Below are 8,250 nucleotides of genomic sequence, written 5' to 3'. Positions count from 1 at the left end.
AGAAGATGTATTTCCACAAACATATAAATTTTGTTACTTAAAGGATTTAAGTAAAATTATGGGACTTAACTAAGTATGTTGCTCAACATAATATGTATACTCCAAATATGTTAAAATCATCATAAGTATTAGTCTAACAACTCTAACTAGGGAAAGTTAAGTGCATGTTAGAAATCCAAAATTATTATTGATTTTTGGATGAATGCAATATGTTTAGTTGAAGAGTTGGAGTTGAGACTTGAAGGGCAAGGACCCGAAGTTAGAACCACTTCTAAGAACGTGTAGGAGCTTACGTGGGAGCTTACGGAATAATTATACAGGCTTAGAGTCGAGGTATGTCACATGAGGTGATTTTTAAAGGATTTAAGAGCAAGTTGGGAAAATTTGTGTATAAACTTGTTTTTAAAAATAAAATTCTCAATAAGAAGTTCTTAAATCTTGAAAAATGATGTCAAAATGGTAATTTTGAGTATGAAATAATTTAATATATGTATTATTATTGTGGGCATCATCCATGTTGATTTTATAAATTGTTGTATGTTTAAAGACATGTTTAACACTACTTTGTGAAAGTTATTGTGGTGGAAATGATTATATGAATTTTGAAAATATTTCAAATTCACTTTAAAAGAAATTTTCAGTAGCTATATGTTTAGAAAATCTCTTGAATACGTTTTGTTGAAATTATTCGTTAAATTAATATTTTAATAGATTTTAAGGTGTTAAATACTCTTATTATAAACATGGTATTAGATAAACTCTTCATCATCAAAAATAATTTATAAAAACATATTATAATGTCTCCAACAAGATTTGACCAGAATATATTTAGTTTGGAATTTTTTTATGATTTTTGAATAATCGTTAAATTGTTTAACGATAAATCGTAAAATGGTAAAATATAAAATAATTACCCAAAAAAGACATATGGACTTGAAATTTTTATCACATATGCATATGGACAGTAGGTGAAATTGGTAAAAGTTTGGGAAGGTTTCTTTGACATTTAAGGACCTTAATAATTTTTACTCGGCTATTAATAATCGGTAAGTTTAAAAACGGTAAAATATAAAATAAATACTAAATGACGTTCTTTGGACATGAAACTTTTATGAGACACTTATATAAACCGCAGATACATGTTAAAAAATTTATATAGATTTTCGTGACCATATATGGACTTAAATAAATTTTATTCGGTTTATCGATAAAATAACGATATTAATTATTAAAAATACCCCACATGATTTTTAATGGTTATTTAAAATTATATACCCCTTAAAATAGCTTATGGAACATCATATAATTTTTATAATATTTTATTTGGACTCAAATAATTTTAAAGCTATTTTATTCTATTTATCGATACAATGTCTATACAAAATAATAAAACATCATACATGACTTTTATAAGTTCAAATGGCCTAATAAGCATGTTATATGACTTCTGGACCTTTGGCATAATTTTATAAAATGAATTATTAATTATTTACTAATTCATCAAATTAATAGAAAATATTTATTTATTAAAAGGTGTAATATTGTTAATTAAATTTGGGTAAAAATAGAACTATGTCAAAAATTTATAATTATATTAATAACCTACTGCATCATAGTATAAAATAAGTTTAACTTAGATCGTTTATAAATTTTACGGATTTAAGACACCATTTAAATAACAGTAAATTCCTTATTTATCGAAAATAATTGTAAGATCGTTACAAATTCGCATAACCAATTATAATCTGATGGGACAACCTTAAATTCATTTTAAATAAGGTATTGTAATGACTTGATTAATTTGGGCCTTGTTGGAGAATTAATATGTATTTTGTAAATCAAGTATCGATTTTATTACCGGCAAAACTATCTCGTATTTAAGAAAATAGTGTTTTATGAAATCTTCTGTCACAATGATTTTATAGACTTATGAATTATGTTCTAGTTGTTTTGAATTAATTTCAAAACTCTCTTAAGTTATATTTACTTTAAGAAGTATTGAAACGAAACATTTTAGTAGTTTCCTTGAAAAATCGTATTGAACTTTAATCACTTTTTGTTACGATGCATTTCCATACATGCTAGTGATGCGCCAATATAATACAAAGGTTATGCTTGATGATATGATTATAAGCATGTTTTGCCATGTGGGAAATATTATGATTTGATTTTGCTAAGTCGCAAATAAAGTATGTTTTGCTATGTTGCAAATAAAAGATGTTTATCATATGGAAAAAGTTAATATTTTTGACTTTCAAATGCTATTGAAATTACAAGATATATATTATATACAAAAATGTTTTAGCCTAAATGGCGGGTACATATGCCACAGCAAATGTTGTGTGCATGATTAAACGGCTCACCAATACTGAGCGCGTATTGTTCACGATACCATTGTGTTACACTTGCCGAACATGTCGCGGACGATAGACCGAGTACCAAAACAGTCGCAGGATGACTCACAGAGTACCCATATAAACTTATGATATGAGTTTGAAATTGATTTGGATCCATTGAGATTTTATGATTTATGATGAAAAATGAGAATTTGAAATGACTATAGAGCCATTGAACTGGGTTTGAATGATAATATGATTTATCAAATGAAAAAGCATATTTCTAAATGAATTTACTCAAATAAAAAAAAAGGTTTTAATAACTTGTTTGACGGACACTAGTGTGTTTATACTCAGCCTTTTTGCTGATACTATGCTTTGTATGTTTTTTCCAATGGTTTTTTTTAGAGTAAACCCCTATGGCACCTCGACGGAGAGTGGATATGCGAGCGGCAAATGAACCCGAGTTGGAGTATGACTCCCCTTTTGTTTAGATCTCTTTATTGTATTTGAGAGACTATTAGTTTAGTTGTTTGGATTTAGACTATTTTAAGGATGTAATTTGAACTTTGGATTTATTTCGATTTGGTTGTAATTTTCCTATATTTTGGACAGTTAAGACTTCCATTATATTGCTTTGGTTTGGTTCAAGTATTTTACTTGGATATTGGTTTGAACTTTAAGTAACCCCTTAATTGTGTTGGCAAAAATAAGCTTCCGCTTGATTAATACTAAACTCCAGTTAGTGTTTACCTTCATAATTCGAGGCGGTTACAATGATCGAAAGGAAGAAATTTAGCGGAGCTAAGGGTGAAGATCCAAATCTTCACATCTTGGATTTTTGCCAATATTGCAACACCATTAGACAAGCTAGGGTCACGCAGGACCAATCAGGGAGATTCTTTTTCTCTTTTCTTTATGTGGTAAAGCTACATTATGGTACAAAGGATTGAATAGAACTGTACTTGGTATTACTGACTGGGAAACTCTTGTTTTGAATTTCTATAACAAATACTACCCTGCAGAGAGAACAACTTTGTTAAGGAGTAAGATCCTATTTCCTAAGAAGCAGATGAATCTTTATATGAAGCTTGGGAAAGATTCAAGAATTTGCAGAGAGAATGCCCCCATCATGGGCTAGTCCAGTGGTTGATAATGCAAGCTTTCTACAACGGGCTTGGATATAATTCAAGAATAATTTTGGACTCTAGCTCATAATAAAATCTTGGACAATCAAATTGCGCAACTTTCCTCTGCTCTGCAAACTCGCCAGCAGGGAGCCCTACCATCGTAGCCGGTGCAACCTACAGATCACGTGAATGCAATTATGCTGAGAAGTGGTTCAAATTACGATGGACCTTCTATGCCCAAAGATGATGAACCTATCATTACAAAAATTGCTAATCAGATTCTATTACATCAAATATTGTTGTTACTAACTCTGCAGGGCTCCAGAATAAAACTAACTCTTCTAATAATAAATTTCAGGGTAAAACTCAAGACAAGAAGAGAGATGTACAGAAACTAGTTATCAAACTACCATTTCCTAATAGACATCTCAAGAGTAAGTTAGATAAGCAGTTTGGTAATATAAGTTTCTGGAAGTCATTAAGAATTTGCAGGTAACGGTTCCTTTCATAGAATTAATTACTCAAGTTCCTGCATATTCTAAATTCATGAAAGAAATTTTGACCAGAAAAAGATCTATTAGTGAGGTAGAGTGTAACACCCCTGAATTTCCGACCCCTTTACGAAACCAAAACCGTAAAGGACGGGAGGAAATTTGGGTGTTACATAAAAGAAAGGAAAAGAATTTAATAACTGTTTAAATATTAACTTTAAAAAGGTGAGCGGAAATTTCGGCAGCATCTACCCTAAAACTGTGCTCCTTTGTAGAAAAACAAAAGTTATTTAGAATATAATAAAGTAAAGGCATCAACGGCCTATCAATACTAGGTCACGGCGGAATGATTCGTCGCCGACTTCTCAAATCAACATGCCAAGCATGGATCGTGGTTCCAGTGTCAACGCTTGCGTTTTAAAATGACTTGACTCCTTAAAACCATACAAAGTTATAAACTACGCAGCGAAAATACAAATATACAAGGGAGGGCACAAGGCCTCATAAAAAAACATATACAACCAAAGTTTACAAAAGATAACAAGAGCTACAAAATCGAAAGATAGCGGCATGACACAAGTTATGCTTCGCCCTCGTCACTCTCCCCTCCAAAGCAATGCAAAAGAAGCTCCAATACCTGCTACGCCTGTCTATGATCCTCCTGCTGCTCGACATTAGACCAAGGCCAATGCGTCATAGCAGGACGATCATAGAAAGTGATCAACAATCAAACATAACCACAAACACGTACACGTCAGTAATAATGAACTTATAATAACTAGAGTCATTGAACAAAACTATAGACAGTGATATAGTATGGCAATAACGAGTCTACTCATTTGTTTAAACACCTCTATTTACTCATAAATTCCTCTTTCAAACTACTAATCTCTCGAAGTATATTCAAAGGTAATGGATCCTTTCTCTATTTATGGCATAGTGACACGGCCAAGGGCGTTATCGGCCATCCGGCGCCCATGGCAAAGTATGAGCTCATGCCCCCTCCAGCTGACCCTCTCGGGTCTTACCTTCGAGAAAACTAACACAATTGGGTACTAAACCAGTGAAGAGGCCACCATATTGGGGTTTGCAAGGCCCGCATGGTAACACCTCGGTCAAGGGGCGGTATCGGCCATCCGGCGCCCAGTGATCCAAGCATGCTCATACCGCCCTTACGGTGGTCCCGTCGAACCTCACCTAGGGGACTATTAAATCAACCGGACATAATCCAGTTGAGTCACGCCAACTAATCATAAATCAAGGCTCAATAAGTAGGAATCACGTTGATACCACACACAACCATGGTGCGTTCTCTACTATTTAGAAGTCTGTTCTCATAGTCACCAAATGCTATCATTCTACTTGCCTATATCACTATTATGACTATTTGCTAGCATGGTTTACTTTCTGGCACTATATAATTCTAATACGGTGCATATAATCATGAAATATGGATAATAATTTGAAATAATGAATATGATAATTAATTACGGCATGTACGTACCTGCAAGCGTCACTGCACGACCACAAGTTACAAAAAATCACCCAACTAAGGTTCTATTTTCCTCTTATGAATTGGGAGCCTATACAAGTTAGGAATAGAACTAGTAAGTTCCCTTAACTACTTTGTCATACCAGCTAAAAGCCAAAATAACCACTATCATCCATTCACGACAAGTTTTCAATTACTTCTAGCACGTACACAATCTCATTCCACCAAGCATAATCGCCAATTTAACAATAACACAAGTTTTTCCATCGACAAGGCATAAAAGGATTATGTCAAGTGTTTCATTACACCAACTAACTTTGAGTTATAACGGTTCACATCATCTTAATATAAAGCGATGATTCACACTTAATGTTGATGTAGTGCTAATATGATGACAAGGACGAATCTTAAAGTTATCTCATCACAATATCATTTATTATATTCTCTAAGGTTAGAAAGAACTAAAATCAAGACATCATAACAAGTAACTTTAATAATTCCCAACAAGTTGACACTATGTTCATAGCCTTACTAATATCATGTAATTATAACTTCGATAACCTAACGAGAGTACTCGTAAACAACATTAATAATATCTTCTACTTCAATAAGGTCAAATAAGACTACCATGCCCAATAAAACTCCTACATTCAACACTAATAAAAATTTCTCATGTACTAAGACGCCATCAAAATAGCACACAACCATTATTTTCATTCATAATTCAAACTCAAAGTCATGAATATGTTCAATTTATCAAACACACTCTTACCCACAAAAAGAATCAATGAAAGTAATACAAGCTTAACACTCTTCATTCATATTTATAAAACCAAATTTATAAGTACATTCAAATCATCAATCCAATTCTCACCCATAACAAGATTCCATAATAATCATACAAAGTTCAACACTTTCCTCATAAACTTTATAAATTTCAATTAACAAGGTGACACAAGTAACAAGGTAGTCCTTGTTTCAGCAATCCTCTCATCCTCAAGGAAGATATCACGTTAGCCCGTAACCCTGAAGTGGCCTTGTTATACTTTACCCTTTTTCCCTTAGGTCCCACAAGCCTCACTTCTTGTTTGTCGCACTCAATCTCTGCCTCGAAATGACCTAACCAATCCATCCCAAGAATGATGTCTAAATCATCCATATCGAGCTCATAAAAGTTACTAGGGAAAACAACTTCTCCTATGGTTAAAGGAACTCCTCTATATAACCTAGTACACTGGAATAACTCCCCCGATGGAATCGCTAAGACATTAGAGGCGGATTCCGGGTTCTTTAATCCTAACTTCTCGATCTTTGATATGCATACAAAAGAATCAGATGCCCCAGTATCAAACAATACTTTAACAGGTACAGAATTCACAAGGAACGTACCTGTTACCACATTTCTAGCCAACTCTGCCTCCTTGCTGTTGATGGCTGTCAACCTCCCCGTAGTTGGATGAGTTACCGCCGTATTGGCTCCTCCATTTCCATTCCGGGTGTTGTTCCCATTAAGCCCTCCAGGCCTAAAGTTACTTTGAGGTGTGCGGTTTCCATTCCAATCCCTCTGGTGGTTCAGCTTCCTACCACCGTGGTCGTTCCCATCCTTGTTATTTCTGAAATTCCCCGGTCTGGAGCTTTGTTGCCCATAATGTTGTTGAGCTGGATGTCCATGCTTTGCAAAGCACTCATACTCTCGGTGTCCCAACTTGCCACAATATTTGCCCTCTACCAAATTTCCACTGCAGTCTTTCCCCGGGTGATTGTTGGAACACTTGGAGCAAAAGAAGACTCTCTCCTTACCATGACGATCCCTGATCACCTTCCGATCATTGGCACTTCCCAGCTGAGGCTTGCCATTTCTCCCGTTTCCGAGGTGTTGGTCATTGAAGCTTCGATGTCTCTTGTGGTGAAAACTGTTTTGTTGATGAAAATTCTCCTTCCTCTTTTCCGCACTAGGGGTTGCCCCACTACTAGTCTCGGGCCCTTTTCCCTTGTCCATCTTAAGCAAGCTTCCGACTTGAGCAGCTCTCTGATACATCGAATCCAAAGTGGTGTATCTGTTGCTATCAATGTGAACTTGCACCTGATTTACTAATCCTAATTTGAATCTTTGCATCTTCTTTTCTTCGGTGGGGACGTCATCAGGGCAGTATTTGACGTATTCCATGAATTTCTTATAGTATTCATCCACGAACATCTCCCCCATCTCAAGCCTAGCAAATTCATTTGACTTCTGCTTCCTGATATGCGGTGGGTAAAACTTTTCTCGAACCATCGTCTTGAAATCTTTCCAACTCAGCGGATTATCAGGATCACTCATTACACTATCTCTTGCATTTGACTACCAATAGTCTGCCTCTTCTTGAAGGTAGAATGCAGCCTGGTCTACCCTCAAGTGCTCAGGGCATTGCATCACGTTGAACAGTTTGTCAAATTATCGTAACCAACTTTCCAAAGGTGCAGGTTCCCCAGCCCCTGAGTACGTAGGAGTTTATTCTGAGATATTCTCTTGCTCATAGACGAAGTTGTCTCTACAGTCGGCTTGGACTTTGACCTCCTTTCCTGGGCCAGTTCCATAACTAACTCACGTAGTGCCTTGTTAGAAGAGCGTTGTCTCAAACGTTTGTTAGATAGAGGAGGCATTTCCTGTTAACATTATATCCAAAACGAATATAAATTAATTTCTCCATCTATACCAAAAAGACGAGGAAGTGTGGGGTCGAAAATTTAACTCACGATCTAACTTATCTACATGTGTACTCCTACCTCTATGATAATCAACTTTAAACAACACTACGCTT

At 35.0% G+C, this 8,250-nt stretch overlaps 1 non-coding gene across 1 annotated transcript; it reads right to left on the bottom strand.

The window, feature by feature from the left end:
• Positions 1-3,368: 3,368 nt before the first annotated feature.
• On the bottom strand, positions 3,369-3,475 carry LOC130827987 (small nucleolar RNA R71). The gene has a single exon (XR_009047298.1). It is a non-coding gene; the product is annotated as a small nucleolar RNA R71 (small nucleolar RNA).
• Between the last annotated feature and the right edge of the window lie 4,775 nt (positions 3,476-8,250).

Source organism: Amaranthus tricolor, chromosome 11, assembly GCF_026212465.1.
Source record: "Amaranthus tricolor cultivar Red isolate AtriRed21 chromosome 11, ASM2621246v1, whole genome shotgun sequence".
Classification (NCBI taxonomy): domain Eukaryota; kingdom Viridiplantae; phylum Streptophyta; class Magnoliopsida; order Caryophyllales; family Amaranthaceae; genus Amaranthus; species Amaranthus tricolor.
This window is presented reverse-complemented; position numbering and strand designations above follow the sequence as displayed.